The 16,656-nt window shown below is 35.3% G+C and overlaps 1 protein-coding gene and 1 long non-coding RNA gene across 3 annotated transcripts in view; both read right to left on the minus strand.

Annotated features, from left to right (window-relative positions):
• Positions 1 to 16,656, minus strand: part of LOC148941817 (uncharacterized) — an 81,108-nt gene that overhangs the window by 39,765 nt on the left and 24,687 nt on the right. The gene's annotated exons all lie outside the window — the stretch shown is intronic.
• LOC148941818 (uncharacterized) overlaps positions 1 to 16,656 on the minus strand; it is a 57,431-nt gene that overhangs the window by 37,040 nt on the left and 3,735 nt on the right. The gene's annotated exons all lie outside the window — the stretch shown is intronic.

Consider the following 16,656-nt stretch of genomic DNA (forward strand, 5'->3'; position numbering starts at 1 on the left):
TATTTTCAGTAATCTTGGTTATAATAGTGATTTTTTTATATTGCGAGAAATAAAAACACCTACCTCGAAATAAGGATTGTTTTCAGTAAAGCATAAATTATATTCTGGTATGAGTAGAAGGCATGAGTAGGGAGGAGGGAGGGGAGGGCTCCCATTTTGATGCTGTATGGGCACTTATTTTTGATAAACAAATTGGTTTTACACTTTTTTGTAAATTTGTTCCCCTGGGTGCATTTTTCAAACGATAAGATTAAAAAAAAAAAATTATTGGCAAATTTTCGAGAGCCCCATCTAAAATAATAATATGGCACGTATATGTACTAATTTCACGATATAAATGACTATTACCGATTTATGTCGATAGGAATACAATTTTTTCTTAGTTTTCAAAACATTCAAAAATAAAGCTTTTTGATGTTTTTGAACCTAATTTATTTACAAACTAATACTTTTCATTTCTTTTTTTTGTGCGCTAAGGTAAGAACCATGCCCAACAGGACCTTGTTTTTCTTGTTAAATGGTTGGATACTTCAAAATCCAGATAATCATGCATTTTGAACACTGAAGAATTCTATTTGAGCCGAAATTACCCATTTAAACAGATACTTTACCCGGCACTAGAAATTAGAAGGCAAAATAGGCACTAACAAAGAAGAAAATAGGCACTGGCTCTGCAGTTTTACAAATACAAGATTTCTTGGAGATCAAGCCTTACTTGTCAAATAATAAGAAAAACCAGAGGATTTTCACTGATGCATAGAGCAAAGCGTTAGTTCAGATCTGAAAATTAGCTTGCATGGAACAGCTTTAATTCTTCAACGTCTGACTATCTCAACTTCTGTCTACAAAAATCATTATTCCATCCAAATTTTTTATTGTTAACTATTAACTATCAGACGTCTTCCTAGAATGGGTTGTTAGGTGATATTTCAGGGTCGACTTCGCAGAGAATGCTCTCTTGCATAAATTACATTTAAATGATTTCTCAGCTGTATGAAATTTTTGATGGATATTCGAATAGCTTGACAAAGAAAAGCATTTGTTACATACATCACATTTAAATGGGCTCTCACCTGTATGCACTCTTTGATGCTTTTTCAAATGGTTTGGTCTAGAAAAACATTTCTTACAAATATCACACTTAAATGGCCTTTTACCTGTATGCACAATTTGATGCCTATTCAAAGAGTTTGATATAGAAAAACCTTTCTTACACATCCCACTTTCAAATGGCCTCTCACCAGTATGCACTTTTTGGTGCCTATTTAAATGGCTTGATGTAAAAAAGCATTTCTTACATAGCTCGCATTAAAATGGCTTCTCACCTGTATGCACAACTTGGTGCCTGCTCAAGTGGCTTGATTGAGAAAAGCATTTCTTACATATCTCACATTCAAATGACCTCTCGCCTTTACCTGTAGTTACCTGTTACTCGTTACTTTACTTGTAGTCTCGCTGTTACCTGTCTCTCGAGTTTACCTGTAAGCGAACGGCTCCCAATATGACCGAGTATTTCTCAATTTTTTCAAGCTTATTTTTGAGCAGCACTGCTTTTCTTTGTGTATATCTCCGTATTTCTTTACTGTCCAGAACATTCAAATCTTAATTCAATTTATAAGCATGACAGATTATAAAATAGTAAATCAAGGAATTCCAAATTTTTCAATATTAATCTTGGCAAAATACTAAACTTTCCGTAATATTCAGGTTGCATTTTTCAGAACAAAACCTTTGGAGGGGGGGGGGGGTATTCAACCATATTGAAGTAGCAGTTTAATATTGAGGATTCTAAAACACCAAACTAGAAAACCTGAAAAACGTGGTTTGCTTCCCTCTCGTTGGGGGAACATTGAATGTATTTATTCGACGAAAAAATTTACAACACACGAAAACTAACAACACATTCACAAAACAACACTGTTCATGTCAGCTACAAACTTTTTTTTTTTTTTTTACTTTTTTCCGTTACTAGTAGAAATTTATGGACTTAATTCAGCTTACAATAAGCAATCTAAAATTTAATCAGAACTTTTGAATGCGTTCAACATAATCCATTGAATGCTTAATTCAAATTAATTAGAATTAAAAAGTTATTTACTTCCCTCTTGCAAGCTTTCTAACGAGTTCTATGGCCAATAGATTGAGGAAGGGTGCTGAACCTTAATTGCGTCTCAGGCACTTAAATTACAATAGGACAGGGGTACTCCCCGCCAGTCTATTATATTAAAAAAATAAACAAACTTTTTTCAACTCAAAGTAAGGAGCAATATTAAAATTAAAACGAATAAAAATTGTTCAATATATTAAGGGAGTTGCCTATGCTTCAATCCCTCGCTCTTCACGTTAAAGTGTTAGTACTTTAATAAAACTTAAGGAACTGGGACAAAATGTCAAAATTAAGCATAAAAAGCGAAGTATTGAGGAGGGAGCAGCCCGTCTCATGTGCAGAATCCATTCTTTTAATTTAAATAATGGTCCTTATTTTCAGTTGACAAAAACACATGTCTTTTCTTTGGTTTTGTCTGATCATTTCTTTAAATAATGACGGGAAATCCGCTTCTCTCCTCCATGGAAAAAAAATTTCCAAAAAGGAATTTTTCCGAGTCTATTGATATTTTAAATTGATTAGCTTTGTAGAAGTGATGAGAGACTTAGTGCCAAGTCATGGCTAATTACAGTAAAGCCAAGACAGATTAATGTGAGAGGCAAAGCTGGCATAACTTTTTCGAAGTTGTATAGAAATGAGTAATTTCACTTGTTTATGATAGACTATTATCCATATTAGGACAGAACTAAAGTAGACAGACATAGAGTAAGGGTAACTCAAATAGCATATCAGCTTTGTGAGCATTTCAAAGCAATTTGACACTAAAAAGATGATTCAAAGACAAAGTTTTACATAGAACCCAACATGAACTGGAAGAAAAGAGTATCTATCGATTAGCTGAGACAAACTTGAGGCGTTGACTTTCATCTGTTCAGAAGATGAGCACTGCCAGTCATGGACTAAAGATCCACGACGGGAGTTTGAACTAGTTTCCACTTCAGTTCCACATGCCTTGCGTCTTTTTGGTCCAAGAAACAGCTTCTATAATTTTGAATTTTTGAACATTTGTTTGAACTTATGGATCTGTTTGGGGACTTTGTGTGCATCCATTATTGCACATCCATTATTGCACATCCCTTTTTGAACAGCCACTATAGTTCCCACTAAGCGCCAAGTGACATCTATATTTACCCTGTAATGAGGGGGTAGCTTGGAGACATTCTTTCTATAGCGAGGAGTACAAAGAAACTGTCACAACTCTTTTCAAATCATTTGCAGCGTCATTTTGTGAAGAAAGTATTACGAAGCTTGCTGACAGAAATGAAAAATGCCTCAATCGAAAAGGCGATTATCTAGAGAGGTAACCCTGATTGTAGATCACTTTTGACAATAAAATAAATTTTATATTCACCCCTGTTTCCTTTATCAGCAGTTGCATTCAGATGAAGTTTTGTGGTAAAACATTTTCTTGTCAAGCTAAGAAAAAATTTTTTTTTTGTGCTTAAAAAAGTGAACTTGGATTCACTAAAACGCTACCTTAAGTGACCTGGCATCTGAATTAATAAATTTACTAAAATAATAATTCCTGCTAAAATCATTTTCTAAACTTAAAAGATTTAGTAATATAGTAACTAGTCTCACCAAAGATCCAACATCTAAGATTGAGAATATTCAAAAAAGGGATTTCAAAATTGCTCTTGGTTCTTCATTCAGAATTTGTAAGGACTCAGTTCAACTTAGCTTAGCCTGACTTCCTTGTGACTAAGATGACAAAAATCTACCATGCACTTTAAACTGAATTGTCTAATGTCTGACTTTTGTCTTTACATCCTTCCTCCCTCATAGTACAGATGAAGTGAAATTCGATGATGTAACAAGACTCGAGTGTTGTAAACACTAATTACAGTGGGACACAGAGAGTCAGATATAAAGTCAAATTAATTTACTACACAATCCACTTACGCCGTATTAAGCTTAGTGTTTTCGTTGAGGCCATTTTGAGATTTCTTAAATTTTTCTTGGAGCAAGAAACTGCTTAGTGTTTTCAATGAATACGAAAACAACAGCGAAAGAAAATTATCTAAAGAACAAATTTTTAAGTCAAAGATAAATATGGAAAAATTGACAATTATAATATGGCTTGTACACGGAGTAATTTCACAATATAATTGATTATTAACACTTTACTTTGATAGGACTCCAATTTTTCCTGCTGTTTTCAATCCATTCGAAAGTAAAGCCTTTTGATGTATTTGAACCTAATTTACTTATAAACTAGTAATTTTCATTTCTTTTTTTTTGTGCGGTAAGGTAAGAACCACAGGACCTTGTTTTTTGTTAAATGGTTGGATACTTCATAATCCTGATAGTCATGCGTTTTGAACACTGAAGAATTATATTTGAGTTTAAATTATACGTTTAAATAGATATTTTACCAGGCACTATAAATTAGATGGCAAAATAGTCATTAGTAAATAAGAAAATCGGCGCTGGCTCTTCTGTGGTTTTACCAATGCAATAGTTCTCAGATAAAGATCGAGCCTCACTTGTCAAAGAATCAAAAAGACCAGAGAATTTTTACACATACATATAGAGAAGTGTTAGTTCAGATCAGAGAATTAACTGGCATGGAACAGCTCTAATTATTCCACGTCTATCTCAACTTCTGTCTAAAAAAAATCACTATTCCATCCGAGGTTTTTATTGTTAACTATTAACTATCAGACTTCTTTCTAGAATGGGTTGTTAGGTGATGTTTCAGGTTAGGCTTATCTAGGAATGCTCTCTTGTATAAATTACATTTAAATAGTTTCTCACCTGAATGAAGTCTTTGATGAATATTTAATTTGGCTGGATGAAGAAAAGCATTTCTTACAAGTCTCACATTTAAAAGGCCTCTCACCTGTATGCATTGTTTGATGCTTTTTCAAATGGCTTTGTGAAGGAAAGCATTTCTTGCATACTTCACATTCAAATGGCCTCTCACCTGTATGGACTCTTTGATGGATATTCAAATGGCTTGGACAAGAAAAGCATTTCTTACATATCTCACATTTCAACGGGCCCTCAGCTGTATGCACATCTTGGTGCTTATTCATGTGGCTTGATGTAGAAAAGGATTTCTTACACATCTCACATTCAAATAGCCTCTCACCTGTATGCACCGTTTGGTGGTGTTTCAAATTACTTGGCGAAGAAAAGCATTTCTTACATATCTCACATTTAAATGGGCTCTCACCTGTATGCACAATTTGATGCTCATTCAATTTACTTGGTGAAGGAAAGCATTTCTTACATAGTTCACATTTAAATGGACTCTCACCTGTATGCACTATTTGATGCTCCTTCAAATAACTTGATCGAGAAAAGCATTTCTTACATATATCACATTTAAAAGGCCTCTGGCCTGTATGCACAATTTGATGCCTGTTCAAACTGCTGGATGAAGAAAAGCATTTCTTACATATCTCACATTCAAATGGCCTCTCACCTTTATGCACAATTTGATGCAACTTCAAAGAGTATAATGTAGAAAAGCATTTCTGACATAGCTCACATTTAAAAGGTTTTTCACCTGTGTGCACAACTTGATGCCTTTTCAAGTAGCTTGATGAAGAAAAGTACTTTTTACATATCTCACATTCAAATGACCTCTCGCCTGTATGCACAATTTGGTGCTCCTTCAAAGAGCTTGATCTAGAAAAGCATTTCTTACATATCTTACATTTAATAGTAGAATGCATCATCCCTGTAGTAAGAAAAAATTGAATTAAATTTCTTTTCTCAAATTAATAAAATAAGAAAGCCAAAGAAATTGACATTATAACAATTAGGGCTCGATCGATATATGGACCGGCCAATATTATCTGACCGATATAGGGGTCAGTGTCTTTATCGAAATAATAATATTGGAAATAATAATAACAGGAAATAATATTGGATATCGGCGGATTTGTTTTTCTTTCCTATATGCGCAACTTATTCAGAAGATGGCACCAGACTACCTCAGGTAAATTTTGCTTTTCCAGTCCTTGGGGACAGAGCGACCAGCTAGGTCTGACTGTGATTAAGAGAGCAGAAGAAGTGAGTCAAATGAAGTCAAAGTATATTTGTTGTCAATATACACTGGATGCAGCAATGTTCAAAATGTATGGTGAGTTCAAAAATGTACAACTTCTACTAAAAGAACTAAATAGTTGTTTGAATAAAGTAAGCCATACATTTCTGTTTGATGAATGTATGGGTGAAAAATCCAAGGCAATCGATTAAAACCAAGGTCTAACTTAATCATGTGGGCCATTATTGTGATATTGCTTTGTCACCCTTTTGACAACCTTCAAGATCATAGTTCGTTTTGATTTAGTTCAACATATGCCTAAACATTCCTTGTAGCTTCACCTTAATACCCTTAGCTTGTATAGTAGCAATAGTTGTAGTGGCAGTAGCAGCATTAGTGGCAGTATGCACATACCATCTTTGTTTTTTTTTACCATCCCCTTCAACACCCGATGTTCAAGCTTAATACACAATTTTTTTTTTAAATACGCTCTATTGACAGTCTAAATGCACATAGTGTCTTTGGTAAGTTAGAATTTGCCATCAAGATTCTCTCAAATTTTACCTTCATAGGCTTATCCTTAATAGTAGCCTACTAGTATCACAGAAGTTGTGGTGGTAGCAGGAGAAGTAGTTCCAGTGTTAGTGTTAAATTTGTATAAGTAGTAGCAAAAGTATCAGCAGGATTAATTACGGTAGCAGCATGTACATATTGACTATTGATCAGTTGAGTATTCCTTCCCTAAAGTCCAAGAAGTTTCACCGTTGCACGAAAAACCGTTCCAAAAGTAATGATGCTTTGCGATTTTGACCCCCTTTTCATCTTAATACTCTAAGCCCTACAACTTATTAGAATTGAAGTATTGGTTGGGGTAGTTTATTGGCAGTAGTAGTATTAGTAATAGCAGCAGTGATAGTAGTGCAATTAGGGGCATGTGTACATAATCTTTTTTGTCAATTGATCTTCCCCTTCAAGTGTTATCTGAAAGTTCCAACTTAATACCAAAATCCATTCTTGAGATGCATCCTTTTCACAATCTGAATACACATTGTTTTGATTTAGTTCAAACTCCCCCTCAATATTCTGTCAAATTTTCAACTTCATATGCTTAGCCTTAATTGAACTAGTATTATAGTAGTAGTGGTAGCAGTTAGTATTGAGCGATATTAAATATCTATATCGATATATGATACTAAATATCGATATCGAATATTGAAACGTAAGATACCTATATAACTTTGCCATAAAATTAATGTCAATGTCCACCACCAATGTCCTTTCTAAAAGTGAATTCCAAGCCTGATCATATAGTTCGTGGCAACAAACTGTACGTAAGGAGCAGCTCGGCCGAATAACAACCGAAACTCTAAAGCACGGAATTTTGATAACAATAATACACATCGAGTGAATTGGATTTTACACCAACTCCAGATATATAATATTTATCTAGCATCATGTACCAGTCACAAGTCATGGAAGTCTTAGAAAATTTGTATAACTTTTGATAAAGGGCGATAAATGCCCCTATCAACGCCCCTAAAAAAACAAAGAATCTTAATAAAAATCGCACTATCAGATTGGGCATATCAGAGAATCTCACTGTAAGGGTTTCTAGCTTCCATCTGAAAAAATGTGAAATTGTGTAATTTTTGCCAGAAGAAATATCATGTATATGGGTTTTTTTGTTGTTTTTTTTTTGTCAGGGTGATCTTATCAAACAAATGTTCATATAAAATCGAGAAAGGGCTTGCTCATACGGAAATTGCAGTTGTAGTTCCTCATTTTCTGACCAAAACAATTAGGGGTGGCTAGATCCCCCTACCACACCCCTTTTTTTTCCAAAGTCATCCGATCAAAATTTTGAGACAGCCATAATGATCAGCATAGTTGTAAAGTCCAAGTATTCATGCCTTTGCGGATGACACGGCCCTAGAAATCCCAGGGGAAAGGTTGTAAGTTATTAAATATGTTCAGTGTCTACATTTAGTGTTTGTTTTTGGGAAGTAAACAGACATTTTATGGGAGGGTGAATTTTTAACGGGAGGAATTTTCTGCAGTGGGGATTTTTAAAGAGGATATTTATCCATGGGGAGGGAAGTTTCCAGGATGAACTTTCAAAGGGAAATCATACACGGGGGACTTTACCAGAATTCTTATACTAAATTCTTTGTATTTGCCTTGTTTTCTCTTTTGCCAAATCAATTTTACATGTGGAGATATAAAGGGGAAAATACCCAGGGAAAATTTTCAAAAGAGTTAAACTTGTCTGGGGGATTTTTGCGCAGGGGGGGGGGATATTTTTAGGGAAGAGATTCACTAGGGGGGAATTTTACATGGAGAAACTTTCCATTGAGACACTGAGAGGAGAGAATTTCCAGGAAACATTTTCTAAATGTTTTTACGGAAATGTTTTTACGGAAGAGATTCTCTATGGGGGAATTTTACGTGGGGAAACTTTCCAGGATGAGCTTTCAAAGGGAAATCATACACGGGGGAATTTACCAGAATTCTTATACTAAATTCTTTCCTTATTTTCTCTTTTGCCAACTCAATTTTACATGTGGAGATATAAAGGGGAAATTGCCCAGGGAAAATTTTCAAAAGGGTTAAAATTGTCTGGGGGATTTTTCCGCAGGGGGGGGATATTTTTACGGAAGAGATTCTCTATGGGGGAATTTTACGTGGAAAAACTGTCCATTGAGACACTGAGAGGAGAGAATTTCCAGGAAACATTTTCTATGGAGGAAGGACTTCCGGCATGATATGAAAAACAATTAAATAAATAAATAGTTTTTTTCAACTAAAAGTAAGGAGCAACATCCGAAGTTAAAACGAACCAAAATCGTCTCGTGTATGAGGATTGGGCCCCTCTCTTCAATACCTCATTTTTTATGTTATTTGTAACTTTTTCCCCCAATTATTTAAGAACAACACCAGAAAAAAAAGCCGTTTAATTAGAGTAAGGAGATTTTTAAAATACAAAATAAATTTCGGTGTGAAAAGCAAGGTATTAAGGAGATGTTATCCCCCTCATGCACGGAACAATTTCTGTTCTTCTAAGTTTTAATGTAGCTCCGTACTTTCAGTGGAAAAAAAAAAAAAACGTTTAATTACTGAAAGGCAGAATCAACTCTCAGGGGAATTTATTAACATGCGACTGATTTCGAATAGCCAAAAATAACCAAAAATAAAAATATAGCCAAAAAAAGAAGACAATTTTTGTTACTGAATTTTGGCAAAACTTAAAGTCAATCTGAGCAAAAAACTAATCATAAACAACGAAATCGATTATTAAATATCGGTATATCGTTTATTCGAATTATCACCCAACACTAGCAGTAGTAGGAACAGCAGCATCATTAATAATGTATTATTGTTAGCAGTAGTAGCAGCAGTATTAATAGCAGTAGTAGCAGGTAGCCTACATTTTGCCTTTTGGTCAACTGAATATCCCACTCATGATACCTCGGAAGTTTCTCCTTGATAAGATAATGCGTTCTAAAATATTGCTGATACGCCCATATCAGCAATCTGTATGAATATAATATGCTTTGATTTAGTTCAACGATTCCCTCAACGTTTCCTCAGATGTTTATTTCAATATCCTTAGCCTTAGCAGTACCCTCTACAGAAGAAGTAGTATTAGTGATATTAATAGTAGCGTGCCAATATTACCCTTTTTTGTCAATTGATCCTCTCCCTTAAGGAATTGTTATATGTTATCTAGATTATTTTTTTTGAAAATGGATGCCTCACAAATTCAATTAGATGCGATTCATGAAACAAGTGTCGTTAGGGGGGGGGACTAGATTACCTCCATCACTTTGCGCTCTCAAATGAGAACTAGAACTTCCAGTTTTCAAACAAATGAGCCACCTCTAAAGTTTATACAACGATTTCTTCCGTAAAAACCTTAAATACTCCCAGGGCATATTTTACAACCCTTGTCCCAGACTCTGATGGTTTGTAACAACGCCAAAAGCTTTAGTATATGATCTCTGGACTATTTTGAATAAATGACTGTCTCAATATTTCTATTCTCTGCATGTCGGGAAAGCAAGACGTGGGGGACGGGAAGGTTGCTACCCTCTGATCACTTTGACTCATAAAAAGAGCACTAAAATTTCTGATTACCTATCCAATGAGACTCCTCTGAAGTATATACGACCACCCTTTCTATAAAAAAACTTATATGCCCCTAGGGCATAACTTGCAACTGAAGGCTGTGGGGTGGTTCATCCTCAAAGAAGTAATGTCCGGTCCCTTCAACTATGCTGAACAAAAAATTGCTATCTTAAAATTTTGATTGGATGTGGTGGGGGAAATGATGGGCGTGGAGGGGGGGGGGGGGCTTTTTGCTCTCAAATCTCTTTTAACTCTTAATATTGTTTAGACTATTTTGAACAAAATGGCTATTTCACAATTGAATCAGATGCATTTGGTGAAAAGAGGGGTAGTCGGGGGGAGGGGGCTAGCTGCCCTCCTTCACTTTTGACACTTAAAAGGGAATTATAACTTCCAATTTTCAACCAAATGAGACTCCTCTAAAGTTTATACAACCATCCCTTACATTAAAATCTTAAATTCCCCCAGGGCATAACTTAAAACCCTTTCCCCCAGGCTTTGGCGGTTTGTTTCAACCCCAATAGCCTTGTTATATGATCTTTGAGCTAATTTAAGTAAAATTGCTATCTCAAAATTTCAATTGGATGCCCTTCGGGACATTAGGACATGTGTGAGTTTTGGGGGGGGGGAGACAACCTCTGTCCACTGTTACTCTTAAATAGGGCACTGGAACTTCTTATTACAAATCCAATGAGCCACCTCCAAAAATAATACGACACCCTTTCTATAAAAACCTTATATGTCCCCAGGGCAAAACTTAAAACCCATACCCTTGGGGCTCTAAAACAAACTAAAACGCCCTGGTCTAAAATAAAAAAAATATTAAATAATAAATAAATAATACATTGTGTCAAAATTGTTCTTTACTTTGGCAGCGCTATTGCGCTGTCTGTGATAAAAACATATTAAGAGATAAAAGTCAATCTACTATAAAATCGTTTAAATAATTTACCCAAGAAGAATGAAACACACAGAGTAAACAAATACCAGTCTTCAAATTTAGACACTTAGGTATAATAAGAGTTTGTAATAAATTCAAGAGTGATAAATTTGATCGTTATGAAACTCATTTCGCAAATTTAGAGTTTTACTCACATATGTTTATATCCAGTTGTTAGTAGTTAATGTATATGAATAGAAACAGATTTTTACTCACTCAAGACTAGAGTGGCAAATTAAATGACAATTTAAAGGCAAATTAAATGGCAAATTAAATCGTCAACATTGTACAACTTTTAGCCTACATAAAAAAGGGTGTAAAATATTAAATCTCATAATCGTTTTGTTTAACGCTAGTAACGCTTTTAATGCAGGTAAAAACTTTCAGTAACTGTGTTTGAAGCTATGAGTAAGATTTTCTGATTTATCTTAGCAAAAACAAAAATTCCACGGAATTTTTTTTTTATTTCTCAGTAAAAATTGATTCAACGACAATATTCGGTTAATTATCTCTGGACTATTTTGAATAAATGACTGTCTCAAAATTTCTATTGTCTGCATGTCGGGAAAACAAGACGTGGGGGGCGGAAAGGTAGCTGGGGCGGAAAGGTGGTCTGATGGTTAATTATACCTTGGTCATCACGATCAACTTCCAGGGAGTCAAATTCTAGAAGTGACGTGGAAATCCTGGGTGAAACAGACTCAGGGAGATTTTGATGTTCTGCTAATAGAGAAGAATTTGAAGTTTCGATTAGAGTTTCGGTAACACTTGTTGAAGGACCTTCAACACCTACAATACCAAACAAAAAAAGCTATAAAAATACAATCCCGACAAATTACTCAGAAGCAATGGGGCTCCCAAACCCAAAAGAGCAACAAAAACAGATAGGAAAATTTCAAACGGTGGCAAATCGAGAACCTCAAACAAAACTGAAGAGTGATAATATAAACATTATTTCAATGTATTTTGTTAATAACTTCCTTTTCTGCAAATTTTTGAAATATTTTAAAAAGCGTTCCTCTGTTAAGAAAAAGAAAACAGGAAAATTTGAATTTGCAATGAATCAAATTTTAGTTCAAGTGAACAAGAGGTAAATTATGTGCAGGGGTAACTTATACGAGTGGGAACTGGTGCTAGTGTTGAAAACATTTAATTTTTTTATAACTTTAAAAAATCAAATAATATTTACATTTTGATTACTAAACATCAGTATATGTATATTAAACTGACAATGATCATTTATTTGTATTTTTTTCAGTAAAGTGCAAATTATGTTCTAACCTTGGGAAGGCATAGGGGTTTTGAGCCGCTACTCATGTAAATTTCTGCTCTCTTTGAGTTTGACTCGGTTATCAATTGTAATTTCTGTTCGTTTTGGGTTTCATTTATTTATTGATGCTGATTTGTTATTTTTTCGCACTTGGTAGATTATTTGATTTCATTTTTGCTCATTTTTGGTTTAATGGAGTTCTTTACTTTTCTTTGAAAAACTTATTTGTGGAAAAAGTTTTTTTTAATTAATTTCTGTTCGTTTCATATTGACATTATTTTTTCAGGGAAAAAGAAAATAATTCTTTGAATTTTTTTGTTTTTTAAGACTTTATAGTTTGGCCTGCTATTTGTATGCTGGAGAAAAATTTTCAGCAATTTTTAACAACATACACTCTTTTTAAAATCTGGACAAAAATTGTAATGTTTAATTTAGTTTCATACCTCCTATAGTTGACCTGATATAGAAAACTTGATATCAATCGCAAAAAATCTGTTTACTTTCGTTGATAGCTTGTATACACATACGCAATTTAGATTTAGTTTAATTTTAAGAGCAGAAGTAGCCCCGAAAGTTTGAACATAATACCCTCAGTCGTTCTTGGTATACTGCTGAGATGCCTTTTTGGGAATTAGCATTAATACATTGCATTTTGTTTTTATCTTAATGCAACTTTTTTTTTTTAAAAATAATGGGAAATTAGGTGGGGGGGCTGGGGTGGGGGGCTAGTTGCCCTCCAATCACTTTCGACTATTAAAAAGGGCATTAGCCCTTCCTTTTTTAAATCGAATGAGCCCTTTTCGAAGTTCCTAAGACAACTCCTTCGATATGACGTGCCCTGGACAAAAAAAAAAAAAAAAGATATCAACCTTAACTAAAAAATTTCAAGCCTTCCAAACATTTGCGACAATTAAAAAGGGCCCTAGCCCTTTCAATTTCCGATCGAAAGAGCCATTTTTGAATTGTCTATGACAACACTTTCCATAAACATCGTATATGCCCCCCGGGCATAACTTACAACCCTTGCCCTGGGGACTGTAAGGGGCTTTACATCCTCAAAGGTCTAATTTCCAGAACTTTCAACAATGGTAAACGACACGGCTATCTCAAAATTTTGATTGGATGTGTTTGGAGAAATGGTGGGCATGAGAGGGGCGTTAGTCACTCTCCAATTACTTTCAACTATTAAAAAAAGGCACTAGCCCTTTCAATTTCCAATCAAATAAGCCCATTTGAAGTTTCTACGACAAAGCTTTCAATAAAAACCTTATATGACTCCAGAGCATAACTTACAACCCTCAGAGGACGGGGGGGGGGGTTGTCATCCACAAAGACAAAGTGTCCAGAAATTACAACAACGGTGAAGAAAATTGATCTATCAAAATTTTGGCTTTATTTTATTGGGGAAAGGGTGGGCGTGAGAGGGGGGTTAGGTGCCCTCCAATTACTTCCGAATATTAAAATAGGCACTAGTCCTTTCAATTTCCAATAGAATGAGCCCTTTTTGAAGTTTCTACGACAGCGCTTTCAATAAAAACCTTATATGCCCCAGGGCATAAATTACAACCCTTGACTTGAGGGTTCTGAGGGGGTTGTCATCCTCAAAGACATAATTTCCGGACCTTGCAACTACGTGGAACAAAATGGATATCTCAAAATTTTGATTGAATGTGTTTGGGGAAATGGTGGGCGTGAGAGGGAGGTTACTTGCCATCCAATCACTTTCGACTATTAAAAAGGGCACTAGCCGTGTCAATTTCCCTATCAAATTATTCCTTTTCAAGTTTCTACGACAAAACTTTCTATAAAAAAAACCTTAAGTACCCCAAGGAAATAACTTAAAACCCTTGTCTTGAAGGCTATAGGGGGATCTTCATGCTCAAAGACATAATTTACAAACCTTTAACTACGTCGAAGAAAACGACTGTCTCAAAATTTTGATTCGATGTGTTTGGGTAAATGGTGGGTGTGAGAGGGGTGGTTAGATTATCCTCCAATAACTTTCGACTATTAAAAAGGGCACAAGCCCTTCTAATTTCCAATCGAATTAGCTCTTTTTGAAGTTTCTATAACATCACTATCTATAAAAAAAAACCTTATATGCACCCAGGTCATAATTTACAACCCTTGCCCCAAGGGCTTTGTGTGGGTTATCATCCTCAAAGACCTAATTTCTAAAACTTATAACTGCGTTTAACAAAAGGGCTATCTCAAAATTTTGAGTGGATGTGCTTGGGGAAATGGTGTGCGTGAGAGGGGGGGTAGTTGCTCTCAAATCACTTTCGACTATTAAAAAGGGCACTAGCCCTTTGAATTTCCAATCGAATGTGCCCTTATTCAAGTTTCAACGACAAAGCTTTCAATAAAAAACTTATATGCCCCCAGGGCATAGCTTACAACCCTTACCCTAAGGAGTGTGAGGGGAGTGTCATCCTCAAAGACCTAATTTTCAAAACTTTCAACTTCGTTGAACAAAATGGCTATCTCAAAATTTTGATTGATTGTTTTTGGATAAAATGTGGGCTTGAAAAGAGTGTTAGTTGCACTTTCGTCTATTAAAAAGGGCACTAGCCATTTAAATTTCCAATCAAATGAGCCCTTTTTGAAGTTTCTACGACAACGCTTTCTATAAAAAAATTTATATGCCCACAGGACAAAACTTACAACCCTTGCCCTGAGGGCTGTGGGGGAGTGACCTCCTCAAAAACATGATTTCTATCTGGAAATCAACTACGCTGAACAAAATGACTATTTAAAATTTTGATTGGATGTATTTGGGGAAATGGTGGGCGTGGAAGGGTGTAAGTTGCCTTCCAATCACTTTCAACAATTAAGTTTCTACGACAACTCCTTCGATACGAAGCGCCCATATCTAAGACCAAGAACCCCAAAAAAATAAAAAAAATAAAAAATTAACACATTGTGCCAACATCGTTCTTTACTTAGGCAGCGCTATTGCGCTGCCTATGATGAGGGGCCCGAAACTCCCAAAATACAAAAGTTATTTGCGCTTTATTAAGAAAAAAGAATACAAATCAAGTTTGAAAAAAAAAGAAAAAATCGGATTAAATATATTTTTGACTTTAATTTAGTATTACTTGCCAAAATGCTACTTTTTGTCACAAGTTTTCACTTCATGTTCAAATAATTTTTTTAATATATAAAAATAAATTATTTATAATATAATTATTTTAATATATTAATAAAATAACAGATGCATAAAATAAATTATAAAACTAAGGGATTGAGGGTTATCTGTATATACTACTACTACTACTAATTACTACTAACAACTCATCGCAGCACCAAGCCGCCTGAGGCCAACACTGCTACGTACGCTCCTCCTCCACCCCAATGGATTCAAAGCCTCCCTTTTTACACCCGCCCACGACGTTCCCATTTCCTTTAAATCTTTCTTTATGACGTCCTCTCACCCCAGACGGGGACGACCTGCTTTCCGTTTAGCCCTAGATGGTTGGCCGAAAAGAACAATCTTCGGCAATCTGTCATCCTTCATCCGCACAACATGCCCTAACCACCTCAACCTTTCTTTCATTATAGACCTAGAGAGCGGTATTGAACCACATTTTTCGTATAGCCTATTGTTTGAAATACGGTCAGTCAGCCGGGTACCCAGAACAATCCTTCAGCAATTTCTCTGGAAAATATCTAGCAAATCTTCATCCGCTTTTCGGAGCGTCCATGCTTCAGAGCCATATTTGACCACTGTCATCACTGTAGCTTCTAAGATTCTAATCTTGGTTTGCAGACTTATCTTCCTATTCTTCCAGACTTTTTTTAACTGTGAAAAAACACCCTGAGCCTTGGCTATTTTATTTTTAACATCTTCACTGCTCCCACCATCTTTACTAATAATACTATCAAGGTAAGTGAAGCTGCCCACCTGATCAATCTTTTCATTACCCAACGTCACCTTTTTATCTTCACTTATTCCTAGCCTTAGTGACTTAGTCTTCTTAACATTAATTTTCAAACCAATACTAGCACCCTGAACTCGCAAAACCTCTAAAACTTCATTCATTTTGCTCACACTTTCATCTAGGTTGCTTAAATCATCAGCATAATCTAAGTCCAGGAGACCTTTTTCTCCCCATTTGATTCCGTGGTCTCCCATTGCCTTTCCTGTGCTTCTTAAAACAAAGTCCATCAAAATAATCCATATAAAGGGGAATAGAACACAACCCGGCTTAACTCCT

This window comes from Artemia sp. Qi Xiang Cuo, chromosome 17 (genome assembly GCF_049724085.1).
Source record: "Artemia sp. Qi Xiang Cuo chromosome 17, ASM4972408v1, whole genome shotgun sequence".
NCBI lineage: Eukaryota > Metazoa > Arthropoda > Branchiopoda > Anostraca > Artemiidae > Artemia > Artemia sp. Qi Xiang Cuo.